Source organism: Schistocerca serialis, chromosome 8, assembly GCF_023864345.2.
Source record: "Schistocerca serialis cubense isolate TAMUIC-IGC-003099 chromosome 8, iqSchSeri2.2, whole genome shotgun sequence".
NCBI lineage: Eukaryota > Metazoa > Arthropoda > Insecta > Orthoptera > Acrididae > Schistocerca > Schistocerca serialis.
In genome coordinates, this window is record NC_064645.1 from 379,064,177 (window position 1) to 379,090,971 (window position 26,795).

Genomic DNA, 26,795 nt, shown 5'->3' on the forward strand with positions numbered 1-26,795 from the left:
AAAGGCAGAAATACTGAATTCAGTGTTCCGAAACTGTTTCACTGCGGAAAATCGTAACACGGTCCCTGACTTCAGCCGTCGCATTGACGCCAAAATGGAAAATATTGAAATAAACGATTTCGGAATTGAAAAACAACTGCTATCACTTAGTAGCGGAAAAGCATCCGGACCAGACGAGATACCCTTAAGATTCTACAGTGATTATGCTAAAGAACTTGCCCCCTTTCTATCAGCAATTTATCGTAGATCGCTGGAAGAACGTAAAGTACCTAGCGACTGGAAGAAAGCGCAGGTCGTTCCCATTTTCAAGAAGGGTCATAAATCAGATGCGAATAATTATAGGCCTATTTCGCTTACGTCAATCTGTTGTAGAATAATGGAACATGTTTTGTGTTCTCGTATTATGACGTTCTTAGATAATACAAATCTCCTTCATCATAACCAACATGGATTCTGCAAACAGAGATCATGTGAAACTCAGCTCGCCCTATTTGCCCAAGAAATTCACAGTGCCGTAGACACTGGCGAGCAGATTGATGCCGTATTCCTGGACTTCAGGAAGGCATTTGATACGGTTCCGCACTTACGTTTAGTGAAAAAAATACGAGGTTACGGAATATCGGACCAGGTTTGTGATTGGATTCAGGATTTCCTAGAAGAAAGAACACAACATGTCATTCTTAACGGTTCAAAATCTGCAGATGTAGAGGTAATTTCGGGAGTACCGCAGGGAAGCGTGATAGGACCTTTATTGTTTACAATATACATAAATGACTTAGTTGACAACATCGGTAGCTCCGTGAGGCTATTTGCAGATGACACGGTTGTCTACAAGAAAGTAGCAACATCAGAAGACTCGTACGTACTCCAGGAGGACCTGCAGAGGATTAATGCATGGTGCGACAGCTGGCAGCTTTCCCTAAACGTAGATAAATGTAATATAATGCGCATACATAGGGGCAGAAATCCATTCCAGTACGATTATGCCATAGGTGGTAAATCATTGGAAGCGGTAACGACCGTAAAATACTTAGGAGTTACTATCCGGAGCGATCTGAAGTGCAATGATCACATAAAACAAATAGTGGGAAAAGCAGGCGCCAGGTTGAGATTCATAGGAAGAATTCTAAGAAAATGTGACTCATCGACGAAAGAAGTAGCTTACAAAACGCTTGTTCGTCCGATTCTTGAGTATTGCTCATCAGTATGGGACCCTTACCAGGTTGGATTAATAGAAGAGATAGACATGATCCAGCGAAAAGCAGCGCGATTCGTCATGGGGACATTTAGTCAGCGCGAGAGCGTTACGGAGATGCTGAACAAGCTCCAGTGGCGGACACTTCAAGAAAGGCGTTACGCAATACGGAGAGGTTTATTATCGAAATTACGAGAGAGCACATTCCGGGAAGAGATGGGCAACATATTACTACCGCCCACATATATCTCGCGTAATGATCACAACGAAAAGATCCGAGAAATTAGAGCAAATACGGAGACTTACAAGCAGTCGTTCTTCCCACGCACAATTCGTGAATGGAACAGGGAAGGGGGGATCAGATAGTGGTACAATAAGTACCCTCCGCCACACACCGTAAGGTGGCTCGCGGAGTATAGATGTAGATGTAGATGTAGAATGACTCTGGGCGGTACTTATTGCATCTGTAGAGTAACGTTTCGTATATTGTGGCCTAAACACGGCATCACGGCATATTTTGATCTGAGTGAGAAAACACCCCGAATAACGATGGATTACATAACTGACTACGAACTTTTCGTATTTAGTTGCTTGTTGGATATATTATCCTCCCCACATGGACTTTTACTTCTTAGAGTCATCATGATCTTTCCTATTTCGGATGGGGATGAGAGATTAATTTGATTGTCACTAAATGTTCACTGTATTGCTTCTACAATGTAATGTTTTTCTTTCTCTTCTCAAGTGTCTGTATCAATTTTCTCATCTATTTTTAAAAACGTGTTATTTATTGAATTGCTTGATCTGTTAATTTTAGGCAAGATGTTTACACCCTTGGATTTTTTGCAACTTTTCTTAATATGTTACAGTACTGTTTCGAATATGTAAGTATTTACAGATCATTACTTGTTCTGGCTATTATAGACAATTCCTTTTATCACTGTGAGGAGACTGATACCTGAGGTGATTCAAGCTTTCTTTAATGAATTCCTCTTATTAATTTGATAATGTTTTTAGCAAAACTATTCTCAGAAATGGATACTCCAGAGCTAGCATTAGGCTCATTGTTAACTTCAACACAGTCATAATTTTTAAAACCTGTCTCACAGTTTTCTTAGAGTGTTTCTGAGGGGTACACGTTGCTAAGTTATGTACTGCGACTAACTGCATAGTGATCTGACAACCTGTTTAACACAGGATACGCATGCGTCTCCTTATCTTCCGATTATTGTTTTAATACATTATCTATGAGGGTACTCTGGTAGGGAAATTTATGACTGATACCAAACTATAGCCGGTCGGAGTGGCCAAGCGGTTATAGGCGCTACAGTCTGGAGCCGCGCGACCGCTACGGACGCAGGTTCGAATCCTGCCTAGGGCATGGATGTGTGTGATGTCCTTAGGTTAGTTAGGTTTAAGTAGTTCTATGTTCTAGGGGACAGGGACCTCCGATGTTAAAGTCCCATAGTGCTCAGAGCCATTTGAACCATTTTTTTTAACCAAATTATAAGTGGTAGAAGGCATCTCTGTGTCATTTTTCCTGTCAGATTCCTTAAGAAATCATCAAAATCACCACTAATTAAAATACTACTCCTTCTGACAGCAAAAAATCCATTAAAGTTTTTCGTGAAAATTTTCCGATCACCCAGTGGAGACTTGTAAACTGTAGTAATCACAGGTATTACATTTCCCAATATTAAGTCAGAAGCACACTCTTCTGTATCCTGATCTACGTACAATTTACTTACTTCTACATTTTTGTGACTTTATTCCTTTTTGGGTTTCTGTACTTTAGTCGGTAAAAACCGGACCCTTGTAGGGCCACTTCGTCCGTTTGGTGTCTGTTCGATTGTTATGACGCCTTTTCTTCTGGGGATCAAATAGAGGTATTATATTTATTTCAGATACTGAGGTCTACGGTCCCTTGGTGGTGTGAAAAATTTGAGCTTCTAATTGAAAGCAGTCAAAAGATACGCCCGTTTGAGTCTTATTTTTCTATACTCGCAAACTCACTCAACGAAAGTAGGGTATTTCCAGTTCACCTACAGTCACAAAATTTCACACGAATCAAGGTTTCACAATACACCTACCACCCACTTTTGTATCGCAGTTAGTAGGAAAATTTCCTAACCGCCCACCGGTTCCACACAAATCGTGAATTATGTATGAAGTAGGTAAGTAACTTTCCCCTGTAAAATGTATAAAGGAGAGTTACAGCAAGTTAAAACATTAATAGTAATATACCAAACACTTTATGTTGTAATCTTATGAACATGTTTTTGAAGCACTTACTGCCTACTTCCCACCATGGAAGCCGGAATTCCCATTACTGGGCACTAGGGACCACGTTTACCACCACTGCTACAGATGAACATACATACGTTTCGGACGTGATGGTCTAGTGGTACAGCTTGTACCTGGACACGAAGAGTTCGCGGCTTCGAATCTCGACCAGACCACGGATTTTTCAGTCTTGGTTATAACCTAACGTTCTCTTCTCAACGGTATGAGGAGTTGCCAGAAACAACACGTATTTCGGATTCTACGATAAACTGTAGGTCCCCTTGCCGCACTTGAATAACTGTGGTGGGTCAGAGAGACGAAAGCTGCCGAAGTGGCGTTCAATGAAGACTTGCGCCAGCCCACTTACTATTATCAATATAGATAAATAAATTATATGCATAAATAATAACCCCTATTTTATACATGTTGGATCTACACGGACATGCAGGTGGTTTATAATCACTTACATAAAGATTGTAATTTGCTTTGGCTAGAGGATGTTCAGACACATGACATCTATTTATCTCCAACTACTAATATTTTGTAAACAAATCAACAACTCAGCTTCAAGTAACGGTTCAGTGAACTCCCTACTCGTCATCTTCAGATGGTTAATTTTTCCAGTATTTTAAAACTTCTTCAGATCTTTTTCCCGTAGAAGTGAGAATGTCATAATTATCGTTCAGTACAGCTGCATCGGCAGGAGATCCAAAGCAGTTTCAAGACGTTGAAACGTTGCTTTAGGACACCGCTGCCCATGGCTGATAACACAAGTTGATATAAACATAAAGGATTTAATTACCGAATTGAGTTATTTCAAATGTCCACAGTAGGTATAACATAATATCGCTTTTGAGTGCAGAATCAATTATAGCGGCTACACAATCCCCACAGTTCCTGAACGATGTTAGGAACAGCAATGGAACATTAAAATTGGACGTTTGGAAACATCTGTGGTTGCTGAGCGTGGCCCCCGAACAAACGTAAAATTATGTCTAATGAAAGAAATATCTTGTTCCAACCATCAGCGCACCGAGGCTATCATCAGGGATAGCATACAGATCATACTGTGCAACAACTGTTTTAAGGGGGTGTGTGAAATCTGTCACTCGGCCTTCAGGGATAATGGGGAAATTCTATGAGTTGTTTGTGGTTCATAGGAAAGGGGGGCAACTCTATGGTCCTTTCACGGCAGATATTGACAAGATCTCCAGCAGTTTGACGTCGCGATGGTGTAGGTCGACTAATCACAGACCGAGTATCGCTTATACCACCAGTCATGACAGTCAACGGCACCTGATGAAGATGATCAAAGTAAAGCGTCGGAAGCAAGAAATTTTACTCAGAATGTACGTAGCAAGAAGATGAGAAACATTGTATACACATGTGTCCAAACTCGATACGGATTATGATTTAGTTCACATAAACTCAGCGCAGCGAACGATTATCGGTAGTGAAACAATACATGGGATGGTGTCGGATGCGTCAGTTATCTCTCGATGTCGTGTCAGAATGCCGTTGGGCTCGTGCCATCCTCTCATGCTGATTATGGCGACTATCGAGATCATATTCTTACAGAGGTCTCTCCATGTTTGAGTTGACTTGTAGCAAATGGGTTGCAATTGTAAACTGTATTGGTAGTTGTGTATAAACTGTGCTTTCACGTGAACAAAAATTTAAAATTAACAAATTTTACAATCGATTAAAAGGGAAGAACAAGGTGGTGGAATGGAACTATCTGACTGGTTGGTTTGAATCACTTTTCTGCAGGTTTTGTAGAATAATCTTTCACATCACTAGACTTGAAATGAAATTAAATTCATAGGTTGCCATTTCAATGCATCTAGAGTGTCGGCTTCAGAAAACTACGCATATATAAATTAAAGTACCTTGACGAGGTCTCTATCTTTATGTTAGGGTTAATATATTGATTCATAACCAAGGAGATAGGTGTAAGGCTCCCATACTGGAACTGCAATGATCGGCCAGAGCGAGCTATCGCTACCGGGAATCCGGCGCGAGCTACTGCAGACTTCCTAAACCACCTGAGATGCCACTACAGTTCGCATGCAACTGGAGCTGCAGTTGGACAGACTGCGGTAGTTCGCAACTCCAGTAACTGCCACGAGATTTCGTCCAAGTGCCAATTACATACGAAACAGATAACATTCATGCCTCCGGAGAAGTTACTTGGCGTTTGCTGCTTAAATCGTGATCCGAAAGTGATGATATTCAACTAACTGATGCTATCCCTCGAATTTCAATCATAATCCTGTGCATGACCAGTCAACAACATTAGTGCTACGCCAAACAAGTCGTCCAACCATAGTTACTTGGTGTTACCCAAGCAAAGCCGGATTGGGTTGATTGTTACAGATCTGTAGACGAAATTTGTCTCTAGTTTTTTTTTCTTTTTGGCTGACTGTTCAGTCAAGTTTATATTTATAGGAATGACCTTCAGACAACGCCTGTGGCCAAACAGGCAACCAAACGCGGCTATCGAAACAGGCAGCTGTACGGAAGACACTTTGTTGACGATAGGTGACTGATGTGTGCAGGGCGAAGTCAAAGTACATTACTCTTGCGCAATGACGTTCACCGATTAGCGCTCCCAGGGAAATCATAGTTAACGACCGTCTTTCACTTGGTTCATTACTAAAACGATTCACAATTTTGCAACCTGCGGTCTTCGTTTAGATGAAGTAGCTTCGTGAAGTATTTATAATGTGTTCATTTTACATTTGAATAGTTTAAAGTGCTTTTACCTAATGGAAATTTTTGAGCTACAGAAAACTAGCCTCTCTGTAAATATTGTTTCATGTGAAAAAAGGTACGCAACTGTTCCATTACTACAGGTGTTATCAGCATGTTGTCTGCTTTATAGAACGGCACTTTCAACCATCAGCTGCACAAATAAACCATTTGTATTTACCGGTTACGGCCTCTCCTACCATCTTCAAATGGTTCAAATGGCTCTGAGCACTATGGGACTTAACTTCTGAGGTCATCAGTCCCCTAGAACTTAGAACTACTTAAACCTAACTAACCTAAGGACATCACAAACATCCATGCCCGAGGCAGGATTCGAACCTGCGACCGTAGCGGTCGCGCGGTTCCTGACTGAAGCGCCTAGAACCGCCCTACCATCTTCGACAGGAAGACTATCAACAGAAAAGTTGATAGCCTCCCTGTAATAAAGCTCCGAGGAACCGAAGCCGGTAAAGAATAATGTTTATTTGTACACCTGATGGTTAAAATGTACTTCTTTAAGTATTTGACCGCTGTAAAAAGGCACCTCGCTGAAACACAGGTTGTTCAGTTTCATATCTACACCTAAACGTCACCCTTTACATTTTAGAGGGCTTTCAGCGTCAATGATCGTCACTGAGGTAATGCGATGGACTTGAGTGTGTAGCGTTACCACTTGTTTTAAGAAGAGCTGGTGTGTTCTGCATGACAATACTAGTTGGCATTTACTGACATAAAGAGAAAAGAACTAACACATCTTTTGGTAAAAATGACGTTGTGTCGATGGAGAAAAGTGATTGACATCTACTGCACTGTACAGTCGTCCATATCACGCTACCTTTTGAAGACGACCAACATATTGCAGAAACCAGTCACGACCGAAAGCGTCTTTGTGTGACTGTGTCTGGAATAAATTAAGAAAAAGTACAGAAATTATGTATTTTTCTTATAGACCGATTGTGTTGATGGTAGGTTGGCACTGAATAGATGTACTAATTTTTAATTACATATCATAACTTTTTTAATGTTTGGTTGAATGAATGTAACTGACTACACCGTTCAATTATGTTTCGAGTCGCAGAAGAGGAAAAGAGAATACTGTCGATGTTGAGTGTCAATGCCGAACAGAATGTGTGGCATAAGGACTTAGATAACCATTAAAACATATAACTACATCCATGTAATACGGGGGTTCCCTCTGCATGCACCACAGAATTACTTCTTTTCATGGCTGTTGGCGCCTTTATAACCTAGTGCATGTTGCAACGAAGGCCTTCTAAGGTGACAGCCTTCACCGTTCATACTATATTGTTAGAGTCGTCACCTGACTGGTACAGAGAGAAAATATTAGGTAAGTATCTATACAACAAAACTTAAATACACGAATCAGCAAACGAGAAATGCTAATCATTGGGGTGCTTTAGTTCAGGAGAGACCCCGTTTCGCTCGGTCACAGTGTCACGAAACCAAGTAGAGGCGCGAATGCCACCTACCACGTTGTCCAAGAAGAACGAAGGTGTTGACTCCATTCTATTAAATCAGCCCTCTAGCCAACCTCATATCGCCTAGGATCACATCACTACCACGACATGTACAGTTTTACATTACGAACATGAAATAGATTGTTGCAAACTTCTAAAGACAGGTGGTCATCGCAGAGGACTTGCTACTTAATTCCATGTTAGTGTATTCGTTGACGCCATAATTACCAGGAAACGCTGAAGAAGTAATGTCATTAGAGGTATTTGATAGAATGAGTGACGTAACGATAACCTGTTGCTTTTCCAATATAACAGCCGTCAACATGCAAATTCACCCAGGGCAGTCTGAAGGTCTCGATGGATGCATTTAGGAGCGATTCCCAGTAAGTGGCTGCAGCCCTCAGTGCAAGAAAAAAAGTGTTTTCTGATTTCCTTTCTGTAAAACCATCACTAAGTGAGTGAAGTACTGCATTGGCTCCTTACTTAGCTTGCATTTATCGCGAATCTCTTGCCCAACGTAAAGTCCCGAGCGACTGGAAAAAAGCTCAGGTGACGCCTGCATATAAGAAGGGTAGAAGGACGGATCCTCAAAATTACAGACCAATATCCTTAACATCGGTTTGGTGCAGGAGTCTCGAACATATTCTCAGTTCGAATATAATAAATTTCTTTGAGACACGGTGCCCCACTGCAGACTCCTAACTAAGGTACGAGCATATGGGATTGGCTCGCAAATATGTGAGTGGCTCGAAGACTTCTTAAGTAATAGAACCCAGTACGTTGTCCTCGATGGTGAGTGCTCATCGGAGGTGAGGGTATCATCTGGAGTGCCCCAGGGAAGTGTGGTAGGTCCGCTGTGGTTTTCTATCTACATAAATGATCTTTTGGATAGGGTGGATAGCAATGTGCGGCTGTTTGCTGATGATGCTTTGTTATACGGGAAGGTGTCGTCGTTGAGTGACTGTAGGAGGATACAAGATGACTTGGACAGGATTTGTGATTGGTGTAAAGAATGGCAGCTAACTCTAAATATAGATAAATGTATATTAATGCAGATGAATAGGAAAAAGAATCCGGTAATGTTTGAATACTCCATTAGTAGTGTAGCACTTGACACTGTCACGTCGATTAAATATTTGGGCGTAACATTGCAAAGCGATATTAAGTGGGACAAACATGTAATGGCAGTTGTGGGGAAGGCGGATAGTCGTCTTCGGTTCATTGGTAGAATTTTGGGAAGATGTGGTTCATCTGTAAAGGAGACCGCTTATAAAACACTAATACGACCTATTCTTGAGTACTGCTCGAGCGTTGGGGATCCCTATCAGATCGGATTGAGGGAGGACATAGAAGCGATTCAGAGGCGGGCTGCTAGATTTGTTACTGGTAGGTTTGATCATCACGCGAGTGTTACGGAAATGCTTCAGGAACTCGGGTGGGAGTCTCTAGAGGAAAGGAGGCGTTCTTTTCGTGAATCGCTACTGAGGAAATTCAGAGGACCAGCATTTGAGGCTGATTACCGTCCTATTTTACTGCCGCCAACTTATATTTCGCGGAAAGACCACAAAGATAAGATACGAGAGATTAGGGCTCGTACAGAGGCATATAGGCAGTCATTTTTCCCTCGTTCTATTTGTGAGTGGAACAGGGAGAGAAGATGCTAGTTGTGGTACGAGGTACCCTCCACCACGCACCGTATGGTGGATTGCGGAGTATGTATGTAGATGTAGATGTAGATGTAGAAGTAAACAATCATCAATCACTGGAATTAATTTTTCTGACAAATGAAAAAATAAAAATAAAAGCAGTGCTGCTGATCTCGAGTGATTCACATATACTGCAGTGGTTGTTGGTTTATTTGGAGGACACAAATTTGTACAGCTTCTTACAAGCATAAGTGTGATGCCATAGCCTTGCAACGGACGATGTAACTTGTAATTATTGATTATATACTGGCAGTGGGCCGCTATGGTCGAGCGGTTCTAGGCGCTTCAGTCCGGAACCAAGCGGCTGTTACGGTCGCAGGTTCGAATCCTGCCTCGTGCATGGATGTGTGTGATGTCCTTAGGTTAATTAGGTTTAATTGGTTCTAAGTAGGGGACTGATGACCTCAGATGTTAAGTCCCATAGTGCTTAGAGCCATTTGAACCATTTTTTTTTCATTATATACTGCCCAACAAAGAAGTGAATACTTGTAAGGGGAGGAAACAAATCAAACTTCATGAGCCCAGAGAGTATGTGCTGTTATTTCAGTGATTGCAGAATCGACTCAAATTTACAAGGAACTTGGCAGTACGGCCCACTCATCAGTATGACTCAGCGCCACTTCTGTCCTGGCTGCACGAACTGATTTTGTTGGGAACTGCGCCCTAAAGTCATTGCTTCCTCTCCTGAGACAAGCCGGCTCACAGCTCTTGTAACCGCTAATTGATATCCCAGTTTACTAGTACTGGCACAGAGTTGACGTCCCAGCTGATCTGACACGTGTTCTGTCGGGGACTGATCACTGGATTTTGCTGTCCACAGCAGTACTTCAAACATCGTACAGTCAGCTTATAGAGCAACGTGCCAAATGTTGACGAGTATTGTCCTGCTGAAAAATGTCACTATGATACTGTCGCATGAAAGGTTACTTATGGGGGCTGGAGACGTTTGATGTACCATCGTGGCATCAGAGTACTCTTAATCACTCATCCACGGCTTGAAGTCATATCCGATGGCTCTGCACATCATCGTGCTAGGAGTAACACCACTGCACCTCTTTAAAATATTGGGGAATGACATGTCTCCACGGGTAGCTGCTATATTCGCCAGTGATGGTCATCCGGGGTTGTAGAGAAATGTGACTCATCAATACGACATCAGTCATCACTAGCCCATGGTTCTGGGTCACAGCACCACTCCAAATGGAGCAGTTTGTAGAACTGATTCCATTCCATTGTGTTAGAGTGCTATAGCAACCAGTATCGAATTATTTTAGAATATAAAAAAAAGTCTTGGTTGAGAGATTATTTAATACCAATGATGCGTCTCACCCTTTTAGGGCACCGTCAGATTGTGTACAAGGAGCTGGCTATGTAATATATCCCTCATAAAGCCACATTAAATGGAAAGTGGACCCAACAATAACAGGATATGGATGGATTACATATCCGGTTGCTGTTGCGTCAGTTATCTAGTTTACGTGGCTTTATGACTGATGGGTTCCATGTACAGATACTTTTACACAATCTGATGGTGCTCCAAAATGGTGAAACGCATAATTGGTATTATATAATTTCGCAACCAAGGGTGTTTTTACATTCTAGAGCAGTTTGTTTCTGGTGTTAATGACAGCTTAAATATTGTAATTCCCTAGTCCTGTTGCTTGTAGTCTCCAATCAATGTTGCGAAATGACACAGAATGTCGTAGAGAGTCCATTACTTGTTACCGGATGGAAGGTACGTATGTGAAGAGGTTTTGCTGTGACTGGTGTAGAATATGGCGATCCGCCGATGTGGTGACATATTTGGTCAACTAGAATCTCAACGGCGAGTGCGGGTGTCCTCATGTTCCAATGCTGTCCAACGTCGGGCCACTATCATATCCAGATGCCCACCAAACCTGGATATTGCGCGATTCGACCTACTGGCCACTCGTTCCAAGCTCTGTTAGTTGCTGATAACGTTGTCTCACACAAGTACGCCGTATCTCCGTGTCCTTCACAGTGATCACTCAACGTCTGACGCCGCTGAAACCCCTTATATACTCTACCAAACATGGTTCCGGCACTAAACAAGAGCAACAACAATGCATTTTTGTTGCGTTTTTTGTCACAGAGAATTGCAACTCTCATCACTGACATACCCATCGGTGGTGTGTACGTTTTCGAATTAACATTGACATCCGTCCTACTGTTTTGGGAGTTTGGGTTTTTGTCAGGCAGTGCAGTTATTAAAATCTAAGCACTGTTTAAGAATGCTTTCTTGATTCACGGAAATTAGCACATGATGTCAGTCCTGGCTACTGTAGCCATGTACTGAAATTTGTAGTAATGCTTGCAATACCTTCTCCGGAAGGGTAACACAGATGAAAAGCCAAATCCCGTAGTCGCGTTGGATTTCGGGCAGTGAACACAGCTAGAACTACTGCTCCTAGCATATAAAGAACAGTTAGGATGGAAACCCGAAAAAGTACCACCAAGCGCAGTGGTGAAGTGGTAAGACGCGAGATCCACGTTCGGGAGGACGTTGATTCAAATCCTCATCTGGCCATCCAGACTTAGTTTTCCCACGGTTTCCCTAGATCGCTCATGGCAAATGCCAGAATGATTTTACATCAATCCGACCTTGTGCTCTGTCAGTAATGGCCACGTCGTCGACAGAACGTTAAAACCCATTCTTTCTTACGAGAAAGGTATCGTCAATTAATCATCACCAGTAAACAGCAAAACTGTAATGTTTATCAGAAAAGACAACATTAATCCGCACAGTAATTCTACCATATATTTATACCTCTACGTTACTGACCGAATAGGCAAACATTTTCGCCGCGTTGACGTGCAGCCCGTCTTCTATAGTGGTCGTAGGATCCAGGACGTGCAGGGCTCCACTAAGGACAAGTTGGATGCATTACTCACTGCAGGCGTTTACAAGGTGGAATGCGAATGTGGAGAGGTATAAATCGGCGAGACTGGTAGGCCAATAGCAACGCGCATTCGGGAACAAGAGCGCTATATTCGCCTAGGGCAACACAACAAATCCGCAGTGGAAGAACATCAGCAAGCCTGCGGAAAAGAAATAAAATTCAGCGAAGCCTGTGAGTTGGCCAAGAAGCCTGTTATGACGAAACGCAGAATCAGAGAGGCCATCGAAATGCTTAAACACCCTAATAACATGAACAGGAAAGATGGACCCAGGCTTGCCCTATCTTGGCTGCTAGCAATCAGAGCCCAACAGACGGCACTGTCGACATGAGGCACGGGCACTATCGGCGAGTAACTGCCGCCGCGCGGCCGACGTCCAGCAGTTGGTAAACAGTAGCAAACTTCTCATTCGACGGTGACCACCAATCACGGCACATAACACAAGAGCCAATAGACAACAGAGGTTACGTTCTCCCTCCATCGCAATGACCTATTAAAATAAAGTTCCCTCTCCTTGCTTAACTGACCAATGAAACTAACTACTTTTTTAAAATTATGACGTAATGGCATGTGCAGTGAACAGTAACAACAAAATATAAAGGACACTGCATAGCTAGAACGCACCATTAGACCCAGAAGAAGGCCGCTGTAATCGTGGCCAAAACGTTGGTTTTTCTCCAGCAGCAGTAGTTTTTACATTATGACGCGGTACCATACCCAGAAAGCTTTTATGTCGACTGACTCTGGCTGCGATAGGCTAGGCAATTAAAGTTTCAACGCTGTTGAGAAATTCTTCTTACAACTTATTTTGGTGAAACCTTGCACAAACTGTGTCAAAGCTAACGAACTCTACATGTTATATGTGCCGTTGTCTCTTTTTTGATGCAACATGCGCCATTCGCCTTACCACAACACATCTTAGTACATAACGTCATTATGTAAAATGCCTGCAACAATATTTGATATAATCGTGTGTACTTCCTACACTGCCCACCGCGACGTTGGATATCGCCTGGTGGCGTTGCCGTCACGTGATGCGGTAACACAAGTATGTCGGCGGAGCGGACACGGACGTCAAATCACCCCAGCGAACATATGGGCTACAAATGGAGAAATCCATTGGGATAAACGACTTTTACAAAGAGCAGATTATTATTACGCAGATCTTGTAAACGAGTATCTCGAAAACGGTGAAGCTGGTCCAGTGCTCACGTACTGCTGTCGTGAGCATCTACGGAAAGAGGTAGAAGGACAGTGAACCTGTCACTAGGTGCTAAATGGTTGGACGTCTACGACCCTTTTGCAGAACTGGGGTCGGAGGCTTGTTTGTTCTGCGAAGTAGGATAGACGGTGATCTGTGGCATCCCTGCCGAAAGAGCACAATACCGGTGCGCGTACAAGTGTTTCGGAGCACGCCGTTCATAGTACATTATTGAACACAAAGCTCCGCAGCAGAACACCCCTACACGATCAAATGTTGACCCATCGACATCATCAATTACCATTGCAGAGAGCACGGAACCATCGGGATTCGACCGTCGATCAATGGAAATTTGTCAGCGCTTCAGGTAAATTTTTGCTATAGCAGGTCATCGAGGCCAACGGTGGCTCGAAACGTGCAGCGTGCCATAGACGCAGGCTGATGGGAGCAGTAATATGCTGTGGGAGATATTCTATTCTCCTGCGCTTGCATGGGACCTGCGGTAGTAATCGAAGACACGTTGACAGCTGCGATCCACCTGCATGCCTTGACTCTTGATGTCTTCCCTGAAGACGATGTCATCTTTCAGCAGTATGATTGTCTGTGTCTCGGAGCCAGAATCCCAGCCACGGTGGTTTGAGGAGCACTACAGTGTACTCACGTTGATGTCTCGGCCACCAAATTCGTCTCATGTAAATCCTATGGAACCCATCTGTATTGGTATCGGGTGCCATCAACACGAACGCAAATCATTGGTCCGTTATTTAGGCGAATTACATGTCCTGTACGTATAAATCTAATGCCATTTACCTCCACAATCCTACCAACAAACTGTCGGATCCCTGATAGTTAGTATCAGTGAAGTATTTCGTTAAAAAGACGGACAAAAAAGTTATTAAGCAGTTGATCATAATGTTTTGGCACGTCAGTGCAGAAACTGTTATTGTTTTTGTAGTTTTGGGACTTCCGGCACATGGATCATCTCCAAGAGAAGCACGGCAATGTTTCAGTCCATTTACTAATATTTTAACCGCTGAAACTGAGTGGAAATGATACTTGTAGAGTGTCAGCAACTTTGAATTACTTTCCATTGGCATGGTCGAAAACAAAGCATTTTTTGTAATTGACGCCAAATCTTCCGAACCGTGACTATCTGTTGTGATAAATAAATACCGCCCGGATCACTACTTTTTTTTTACCGATTATCAACACAGCTGTTGGCAAACTGCACTTTACGGCGCCTTACCTAAAGATAATCTGCAGCAGCACTGAATTCCAGTTATCCATCCGGAAAAACGCATATTTTAGGTCCGTTGCAAAACAATGTATGGAAAACTATTGTGCACGTAAATTAACAATTGACTCAGAGTACTGTACAATATGTAACAACGTAATAGAAAAACAGATTCATTAAAATGAGACACCTACGTCAGGAGTTTTTTTGTTCTGTGCTTGAAGAAGCTCATAAACACTTTTAAAATATGCGAGCATAATCTCATCTATTTTGTAACACTCTTTTTTGAAAACTTTCTCTATGAATAATCCTCTCTCGGAGGTAACAGCATTCATTTTTAATATAATTACCAGCCAGCGTATCCGCACAAGCGATTTTGTACCCATTAGGCGGGCGGTTAAACGCTAGCGCTTATCCTCTTTTACGCATCCTTTCGCTTATAAAATAAGTCCCGGCAGGGCACAAATCAATACGTTTTAGCAGCTCGCATTTGAAGGATGTGAATGTTCTAGAAGTTATTTCGGGTGATGAGCACTAGCTTAAAAGAGACTTGAGCAGCAAAGAATTCGTAGATAGGTACCAGATGCATGTAAAAAGTATCTATTTCTCGCATTATTGTTTTTCCTATCGAACTTCTCAAGAGGTTAAGTTTTTCCAGCAGATAATACGAAGCTTTTGGGTATGTTTGCATAACTTAAAGCGCAGCACGCTAGCTTGCGAGACACGGAGGTGAACAAGCACTGTATCGAATCCTTCGTAGAAGTTGAAAGGTATGTGCTGAGATTCGATCAGGATAGAGCCAGTGAAAAATGTCGATAGTTCTCAACCGCAAGGTTGGACGGGTAGTACATCTTCGAGTAGTAAGATCTTTGACAGCTAACAGAGCTAGGTGCACGCGGTAAAAGTTTGAGTGGTGGTGAGGAGATGCGCAGAGACAGCAGACGTGTTTCGAGTCGGAGCTAGATGCCTGCAGGAGGCAGCCGGGTCGTGACAGCATCAAAGTAAGAACTGGCGCTACGCACATAATAAGCTATATATTGAGTGAAACTCGGCGCATACCTGGGGAAACTAGAAAGAATAATTAATAAAATATGTTTTCTTTGGTTAAATAATGTCTAAAACCTAGACAGAAATCCCATTGTTGATGCAATAAGCGTTTTGTGAAACTTTCTCGTAAATCCATGCTATAGAAGTTTTTTTTTAGTTTTTCACAGGTGCCTTAAAAGTTTGAACAATACATATTTTTTAGATAAAATTAGAGTTTCATCTCACACCTTATGTCGTTCTCCGCATCCTGTGCTTGCATTGAACCAAAAGGTACATTAAAGTAAAGTTCCCATGAGTAAAGCTAATAATTTCATTTATCAGAGTAAAATAATCTATATGCCATTGCACAGTGGGCAAATTATTCAGATCAGGACAGAATTTTTATTAAGTAACAAACAGGGCCAAAATGAGTAAAGGTATCTAGAATGACAATTTTATGCCATTGCACTACGGCTGAGTTGAATATATGTTTTATTATCGGCTAAACGTGAAGGAGTGCACGAGCTAAGTCCACAGACGCAGTCAGATGCAGGCTGGTGACTCATTTATCTTTACCACTAAACTTTCATGCAGTCAGATGTGTATTTTGAGTATTAATTTTCCAACAATATTTTCATGCACTCAGATAAAGTTCAGTTCAGTTAAATACGCAGTCAGATGCAAGTTTTATTAAAGACTAAAGCAGTCTCATGCAGTTCAGTCTAGTTTAAATAGAGAATTTTTATTAACAACACTTTCAAAGTACATTCTGTAGAAATCTCTTGCGCAGTTTTACGGACTGCAGGCACCTAGGGGCCATGTGTGTTTCGTTGCGAAGTGTGCTGGGGTTGGATTTAAGGCGATTTATGTGCAAAGATATCCGGTGATTACAAAGAAAGCACGCCGAAGTTTATAGATGACTAACAAATCCAGCAGTCAGAATGAGATTTTCATTCTGCAGCGGAGTGTGCGCTGCAGAGTGAAAATCTCATTCTGGAAACATCCCCCAGGCTGTGGCTGAGCCGTGTCTCCGCATTGTCCTTTCTTTTCAGGAGTTTCTAGTTCTGTAAGGTTCGCAGGAGAGCTTCTGTGAAGTTTGGAAGGTAGGAGACGAGGTACTGGCAGAATTAAAGCTGTGAGGACGGGGCGTGAGTCGTGCTTGGATAGCTCAGATGGTAGAGCACTTGTCCAGTCTGCTTTCGGCCGGTGAGCGGCGAGGACGTCTTGTTTACGTCCCGTCCGCAGTGTCGCGGTCCCGTCGGCAGAGTCGCGAGCGCGCGTAGTTTGTTTACTTCCTCGCCGCAGCTAATACTCGCGTCCGTTAACACTGAGTCGCCATGGCTCATTCGTACAGAAAAGCTACCATCAAGATCAGCTTCCAGCCCGACTACGCACGACCACGAGCCTTTGAAGTCGAACGATTTATCCGTGACGAAGTTCAAATACCAACACAGCACATCATCGGTATCCACCTAACCATCACAAGCAGCGTCGTTTACGTCAAGATGGTCGATGACGAGTTATGTCACGCAGTTGTGAACAGATGCGCGAACACTCTCAAGTTCAAACACTCCGATGGTCACATCGGAGAGGTTACTGTTGACCATGCTGGACTAGGATTACGCACACTAAGAGTCTTCGAACTCCCTTTCGAAGTACCACCGGACGTCGTTACCTCAGCTTTCCGCCCTTATGGGACGGTAATTAGCCACGTGGCCGAAAAATGGAACACCTTCGAGACGTACCAAGTCCTCAACGGCGTCCGACAAGTGAAAATTGAATTAAAGAAACATGTGCCGTCCTACTTAGTCATAGGTGGCTGTCGAGCAATAATAATGTACGACGGCCAACCTCGTACTTGTTCTGGTTGCGGCCAGGAGGGTCATGTCCGCTCGGCGTGTATTCAACGTCGGATTACACAACTTCCATTGCATGACACGACACCACCTCCTACGCTCACGGCCCTCCCCCTCAATTACGCAGAGGTGACACGATCGACCGTCATGACAGAAGACAACCGCCCCGGAAGACAGGAAGCGTTAGAATGCGCACCTGTCGCCGGTCCTGGATTGACCAACACCATTACGGTGTCTGCAGGGGTTGAAGAACGCCGCCCATCGACTCCACAAGAAGATTCGGACGAGAGAATGGAACTCGACGCTAGGGTTGTACCCACCTCTGCCTTTCTCCCTGAGGGGGATGCTATACGGGAACCACAAACTCTTTCGGACTCAGAAACCCACGTCCGCAAACAAAGGTCACCGAGAAAACATAAAAAGCGACGTCGCACACCCTCAGACGATTGCCTCCAGCGGACGTCTTCTCCAGTTGACGACCGGACGGCCGACGAAACGACGAGGAGAATGGATGACACGAGATCGCCCTCACCTGTCACTTTGTCTGATTTTGACAAATCCGTTTCCGCTCCCTCGGACAAACGGATGGCCAGCACAGCGCCCGCCGTTGGTACACAACCGGAAACAGCTGCGGATTCACCCTTAGTCACTCAGCCCACAAGTGTTCTGCCGCAGCCACCGTTAACTTGCGGACCTTGGGCGGATGACATTGAAGACGATTCTACGGCCGCTGTGGTGGATGAGGAGAGGAGTCTCTCCTCCCACACCTCGGCCCCTCCCGAGTAGCAACAGATGACGGCGCGGACGCGGCCAGCAGATCACAGGCCCCACCTTTTACGGCGACACTGACGGCAGCCCCCACCGCAGGAGACGACCTACAAACCTATCGCTTAACGACCATCAACATTAACACCATTCGGACACGTACGAAGTTGTCGCTGCTCCAAGACATGCTCAATGCAGCAGACGTTGACATTGTCTTTCTCCAAGAAGTCTTCGTCGAAGATTTCCCGGGTATGTATGGTTATACGGCTCATGTGTCCCACGCCTCGCCAACTAACAGTGGAGTCGCCATTCTCCTCAGAGAGGGCCTCGAGGCGGACGAAGTCCGATATCTCCCCGACGCTAGAGGAATGGCCGTAACGGTGCAAGGCGTCCGGTTTATCAATGTGTACGCCCCTTCCGGAACGAATCGCCGTCGTGACCGATCGCTCTTCTTCGCAGAAGGAATAGCACCGCTTTTTCAGGGCAGGCACGATGACTTGATATTAGGGGGCGATTTCAATTGCACCCAAGCACCTAAAGATCAGCTGCCACGCCATTCACCGTGCCCCGAACTTGGGACACTCATCGGCGATCTCCAGCTAGTAGATACATGGGAACATGTCCGAGGAAATAGACCGGGATACACCCATTTCACGAGTCACTCGTCTAGTCGCATCGATAGGATTTACGTCTCCCGTTCTCTCGCGGCAACGGTGAGTGACGCGGAGGTGTGGCCAGTAGCCTTCTCTGATCACGAGGCCTATATATGTGCCGTCACCCTTCGTCGCCAACGGGTGTGGCGCAGCCGACATCCCTGGAAATTAAACCTTGCTCATCTCGCTTCTCCGGATTGTCGACGCGCCATCGAAGACACGTGGAGTTTGTGCGTCCGCCGCCTCCCAACGTATCCTACGTCGATTAGTTGGTGGTTAACCTGCGCCAAGCCGGCCCTACGGCGAACCTTTATTACGTATGGTCGTGAGACTGCTGCTTGGAGGCGACAGACCCTTGATTTTTATTTCACCGTCCTTCGCGAATGCGCCTCCTTGCTACCCACACCGGAACGACAGCTGACAGTTCAGCGTGCGAAAGCACAGATCGTAGCCCATATGCGCCGACACCTCGAAGGGACGATCGTCCGAGCGCGGACACAAGACAGACTCGCAACGGAACGACCCACCATGTACCACGTCATCCGAGAACGTACATTGCGAAGACGGGCGCTGATACATGCCATCACCACTGAGGACGGCCTTCATCACAGCACACAACGCGATATTGCTGCAACCTTCTTCGACCATTACGCACGACTTTATTCTGTTCAATGTTCCGACCCGACGACGGTGACAGCAGTCTCACAACTGGTTCACGGCATTGTCCCACAGGATTTACAAACTGAATTATTGAACGACATTACGGAAGACGAAGTTATCGACGCCATCGGTAAAGGAGCGGCGAATAAGTCTCCTGGCCCCGACGGGCTCCCTGTGGAGTTTTATAGAACTTTTCAGTATTTACTGGCTCCCAAGTTAACAGACATCTGTCGGGAGCTTATGTCCCCCGCGGTGCCGCTCCCTGCGACCTTCGTAGAAGGAATAATTATACCGGTTCACAAGCCTAAAGGTGGGGCTCGAATACAAGATTACCGCCCGCTAACACTCGTCAACTGCGACATGAAGATATTCACCAGACTATTAGCAAACCGTCTACGACCGACCCTACCTTACGTCATCTCGCCAGATCAGACTTCCCTAGGGGGTATCAACAACATCCACACAGCACTGTGTCGATACCGTGACTTAATAGCCCTAGCCAGGGCACGCTGCGTCCCGGGAGCGCTGGCATCACTAGATTTTAGCCAAGCGTTTGATCGAGTGGATCACGCATACCTAACGTCCGTTCTCCAGCACATGCAGTACCCACAGCAATTCACAGCCGTCGTGATGCGCCTACTCCGAGGAGCGACTTCCAAAGTGCTCGTTAACGGGCGTCTCTCGCAGTCCCTCCCGATTTTCCGCTCCGTCCGTCAAGGCTGCCCCTTGTCGACGATACTATATGCTCTGGCACTGGAACCGCTCCTCTGTGGTCTCCGTCAACGCCTCACCGGTCTTACCCTACGTGACGTCACATTTCGCTGTACAGCATATGCAGACGACCTGGTTCTCGTGTTCCGCAATCGCGATGATGTCAACAGAGCACTAGAATCGATTACCACGTACGGTGTGGCTTCCGGCAGCTGTCTCAACGTCGCCAAATCGGTCGCCATGGCCATAGGAGATGGGTTGACCCCAGCGTGTGTCGAACCCCTACAGCTTCGTGGCACTATCAAATGTCTCGGAATAGAGTTTCACGACGACATACGGCGCACCGCGGCTCTTAACTACCGCCGCTTATTACAACAAATTCGGGTCCAGATCTTCAACCTTCGTCTGCGGACCCTCGACATTCTCCAAAGGACACACTTCGTTAATGTTTACCTCGCATCGCGCCTTCCACACATAGCGCGTGTTCTCCCAATACCGTTACTGATGGCTCGACGTCTATTAGCGGCATTCGGAGCCTACGTCAGTACAGGCATGCTCTTCAAAGTCAGTTATGAGTCACTGACCCTTCCCCCAGAAAGGGGAGGTCTTGGCCTAGTCCATGTCCACGACAGAGCTGTGTCCCTGTATGTCAGCTCACACATCAAGCTGTGGCGCCACCACCCGGAAAGTTTGACAGGTTTACTGTTGGAGTCCTTAGTTCCGCCGTCCATTATGCCCCCACTGACGACGCAAGACATACCCCCACCCTTCTACTACTTCGGGAACTTTTACATAGAACACAGCTATCTCCGTATCGCAGTACCACCGACGAAACAGGCGTCGGCGCGGGATATATATCATGTCCTACAGCAGAGGCGTCCACCAAACATCGTGGAGACGAAAAGCCCTCAGGTTAATTGGAAGGTGGTGTGGAAGACGATTCACGCAATTCCACTGGACTCAGCCGTCCGATCCACATGGTACATCACAGTCAATGGTAAACAGATCACCCGATCACGCCTCCAAAAGATAAACATGGCGGAATCGCCTCTCTGCGTAGACTGCGGGATACCAGACACGGACGAACACCGTCTCACATGTGGCGCGGCAGATGACGTATGGCGCTTGGTGCGACAAATTTTGTCGTATTTTCTACGAGTGACTCCGGAACACATTACACCTCGGTTTCTACTATTTCCGGATCAACAGTATTTCCCGCGCGCCAAGACCAACGCTGTCACGTGGATCCGTGCGCATGCGGTACACTACTTATTTCACGATGGACCTAAAGATGTATTAGACTTTTGGAACTACCTACAAGAACGTCATTGCAAGATCGTACGGAACCCAAAATACAGACAGTATTTTTCTAATTACTTAGGGAGTGCCCTACGCGACCCTCCACGCAGCTGGATCATCAACAGGTAGGAGAAGATACCCATTGAGTGAGCTGACATGACTAAGTTCGATTCTCGGTGGAACAACATGATATACGTGAAGACGTACCTGGATGATGAAGCGTAAGGAGAGTAGCGACACACCCTTCTGTATCCTGTATGAAGCACTTTTTTTTTCGTTTTCCCCATATACATTACCTCGGTGTAGGAACGTGCCGAGACATTGTTTTCTTTTTCTCAGAGCACGATGCGGTGCTAGATACATTTATTTTTGTTGTGGTGTAAAGTAAAACCACATTAAGAATGTATTAAAACAGTAAATAAAAATAAATAAATAAACAATAATTCCCACAAAAGATTTCCCCTTCCCATCCCTGATTCCTTGACGGACGAGGGGGACACTGCGACCAGACCTCGGGTTACGACCCCTGATCGCTCTGCCTTCCGCGCCCTCCCACACCTATCAAAAAAAAAAAAAAAATAAAAAATAAAAAAAAAAATAAAAAAAATAAAAAAAAGGTGGCGCAGTGGCTAGCACAAAAAAAAAAAAAAGATGGTAGAGCACTTGCCCGCGAAAGGCCAACGTCCCGAGTTCGAGTCTCGGTCCGGCACACAGTTTTAATGTGCCAGGAAGTTTCAAATCCAGCAGTGCTTCGCAATTTTTAAATATAACGGGTGTAATGGATATAAGGGCAGATATTTTTATATGTGGTACCTTAATATGTACACATATCAGTGGGTTGGTCGCTTTTTCTCTGCTTCGAACAGTAGTCCCACAAACACGTCACAGACTTTACGACAGGAGTTTTCCGTACGGCCTAACTGCACCACCTAGTGAACTACGCCTGTCAATAAAGACTGTCCGTTTTACGTCCATGCGTCCACACTTCCATATCTTACCTGCTGCCCATAGTAAATGAGCATTAATGACTTGCTCCTCCCTCATGTGCTTGGAGGTACTAACCAATCTCAAAACGGTGTACTTGTAATAGCTGTAATTATTACTCTGCACATGACGTAAATACTGATGTAATGTTGTTCAGTACACCGCCCTCAGTCAACAATAGAGGTACCTACACTTGTACCTGTTGCGCCTTGTACATGGGAACTGGATGTACGTTCTAATCTTCTCCTCTCCCCTCTGACCATCTCATCCTCCCGATTGTCTCTGTTCATCTCCTCCTCCTTCCCCCCTCTGTGTCCATAACCTCATCCCCTTCTCTCTGACCACCCCACCCCCTTCCTCCTGATTCTGTTCTTGAGCCTTGAGTACTGGTACTGCAAACTAAACCTTAATTGCGGACTCAACTCACATAAAATGAATGGGTAAACAGGTTGAGATAACTGTTATACAGGCTATGAGAGTGTCCTCCCCAGCTGCTGGATCTTTGAGGATAGTAGCTTCAATGACTGTAATTCTCATAGTTTATACTGGATTACAAGGTTTTGTCGATTCAGAATCCACAGTAGTTTTAATCATTAGCTGATAAGCCACAAATACAACTATCCTGTTTTCTGTTAAAAATAACTGCGAGGAAGAAAACAAAACAGCTCGTTCTTGTGTACACAACTTTTGAAGAAGGAAGAATCCGTTTAGAAGAAATAATTTGTCTAATAGTTTAAGTGTACACATATCACAGTTAAAACTGCCTTCAAGAAAGAAAAAGAAATCGCATATTTTCATATATATATGCGGCCTGTGTCCTTCTGAATGTTTATTAAAATGTGGTGTATCAATGGAAGTAAATCGGTCAAGAAATCTTCGAGCATTCTGCCAACAAACTTTGCCTGTTAGATATGTATTGGTATGTTACATATATTTAAAAGTATATAGTCCATATCTGTCCAGTATGTATTAGGGTCTCATACAAACATTTAAAATAATTCGATCACGAATTTTTCGCAATGTTTACTAACACCGCTTCCTTTTATAAATTATTTGAATATTTATATGTGACATTTATTAAAAATATACAGCCTAAGTCTGGGCGAATGTTTTATTACATCGTGGTTTTTATTTTTCCATCTTGACTGCAACACATCAGCAAGTGGATGAACTGGTCAGTGATCAGGGATTAGTAGAGCTGCTTCTCTCAGCTTAAGTGAGCGTAGCTGTCATCTCACTGATGGAACAAACTCTTCTTGAAACCAGTTGGTGAAAATGTCACATGTCATCCAAACATTCTTAGAATATGTCTAAGTGAACTGCAATGGTGACATATTTACGTGGTTGAAACTTCTCGCGCTTTTACTTTCACATATACAAAGAGATTTCAGTGTACTGGCGGCCCGATTTATTTGTGTCGAAGAGGGGGGTTATTCTGTCCTTGTTCATTTTCAAACCCCTCTTATTTCCTTATTTTTTTAAATTTTTTATCAAGGATTCTGGTTGAAAGCATTCGATAATAAAGCGCCTTTTCATCACAAGTATACACATGATACACTAGGTAATCAAAAGTATCCGGACACCTGGCTGAAAATGACTTGCAAGTTCGGGGCTCCCTCCATTAGTAATGCTGGAATTCAGTGTGGTGTTGGCCCACCTTTAGCCTTGATGACAGCTTCCACTCGCGGAGGCATACGTTCAGTCAGCTTCTGTAAGGTTTCTTGGGGAATGGCAGCCTATTCTTCACGAAGTGCTGCACTGAGAAGAGGTGTCGATGTCGGTCGGTGAGGCCTGGTACGAAGTGTTCTATAGGATTCAGGTCACGACTGTGTGCAGGCCAGTCCATTATAGGGACGTTATTGTCGTGTGATCTCTCCGCCACAGGCCGTGCATTGTGAACAGATGCTCGATCGTGTTGAAAGATGCAATTGCATCCCCGAATTGCTGTTCAACAGTGGGAAGGAAAAAAAGTGCTTAAGACATCAAAGTAGGCCTGTGCTGTGATAGTGCCACGCAAAACAACAAGATGTGCAAGCCCGCTCCATGAAAAACACGACCACACTGTAACACCACCGCCTCCGAATTTTACTGTTCGCACTGCACATGCTGGCAGATGACGTTCACTGGGCATTCGCGATACCCACTCTGCCATCGGATCGCCACAATGTGTACCTGGATTCGTCACTCCACACAACGTTCTTCCACTCTTCAGTCGTCCAATGTTTACGCTCCTTACACCAAGCGAGCCTTTATCGGCGTGATGAGTGTCTTGGTTCAAATGGCTCTGAGCACTATGTGACTTAACATCTGAGGTCATCAGTCCCCTAGAACTTAGAACTACTTAAACCTAACTAACCTAAGGTCATCACACACATCCATGCCCGAGGCAGGATTCGAACCTGCGACCGTATCGGTTGCGCGGTTCCAGACTGAAGCGCCTAGAACCGCTGGGCCGATGTGTGTCTTATGCGCAGCCGCTCGACCATGAAATCCATATTTTCTCACCTCCCGCCGAACTGTCATAGTACTTGCGGTGGATCCTGATGCAGTCTGGAATTCCTGTGTGATGGCCTGGATAGGCGTCTGCCTAGTACACATTACGAGCCTCTTCAAGTGTAGGCGGCCTCTGTCAGTCAACAGACCACGTCGGCCTGTACGCTTTTGAAGTGTAAGTGTTCCTTCACGTTTCAACTTCACTATCACATCGGAAACAGTGGATCTGGGGATGTTTAGTAGTGTGGAAATCTAGCGTACAGACGTATGACACAAGTGACACCCAATCACCTGACCACGTTGGAAGTCCGTGACTTCAGCGGAGCGCCCCATTCTGCCCTCTCACGATGTCTAATGACTACTGAGGTCGCTGATAAGGAAACCTGACAGTAGGTGTCAGCACAACGCACCTAACATGAAAAACGTATGTTTTTGGGGGCGACCGGATACTTTTGATCACATAGTGTATGTATTTGTATGTTGCATGTATTTAAAAATATATAACCTGTATCTGTCTAGTGTGTATTAGGATGTCGTGTAACATTTAAAGTAATTCGATCAAGAATTTTCCGCAATTTTTACTAACAACGCTTCCCTTTAAAAATTACACTCCTGGAAGTGGAAAAAAGAACACATTGACACCGGTGTGTCAGACCCACCATACTTGCTCCGGACACTGCGAGAGGGCTGTACAAGCAATGATCACACGCACAGCACAGCGGACACACCAGGAACCGCGATGTTGGCCGTCGAATGGCGCTAGCTGCGCAGCATTTGTGCACCGCCGCCGTCAGTGTCAGCCAGTTTGCCGTGGCATACGGAGCTCCATCGCAGTCTTTAACACTGGTAGCATGCCGCGACAGCGTGGACGTGAACCGTATGTGCAGTTGACGGACTTTGAGCGAGGGCGTATAGTGGGCATGCGGGAGGCCGGGTGGACGTACCGCCAATTTGCTCAACACGTGGGGCGTGAGGTCTCCACAGTACATCGATGTTGTCGCCAGTGGTCGGCGGAAGGTGCACGTGCCCGTCGACCTGGGACCGGACCGCAGCGACGCACGGATGCACGCCAAGACCGTAGGATCCTACGCAGTGCCGTAGGGGACCGCACCGCCACTTCCCAGCAAATTAGGGACACTGTTGCTCCTGGGGTATCGGCGAGGACCATTCGCAACCGTCTCCATGAAGCTGGGCTACGGTCCCGCACACCGTTAGGCCGTCTTCCGCTCACGCCCCAACATCGTGCAGCCCGCCTCCAGTGGTGTCGCGACAGGCGTGAATGGAGGGACGAATGGAGACGTGTCGTCTTCAGCGATGAGAGTCGCTTCTGCCTTGGTGCCAATGATGGTCGTATGCGTGTTTGGCGCCGTGCAGGTGAGCGCCACAATCAGGACTGCATACGACCGAGGCACACAGGGCCAACACCCGGCATCATGGTGTGGGGAGCGATCTCCTACACTGGCCGTACACCACTGGTGATCGTCGAGGGGACACTGAATAGTGCACGGTACATCCAAACCGTCATCGAACCCATCGTTCTACCATTCCTAGACCGGCAAGGGAACTTGCTGTTCCAACAGG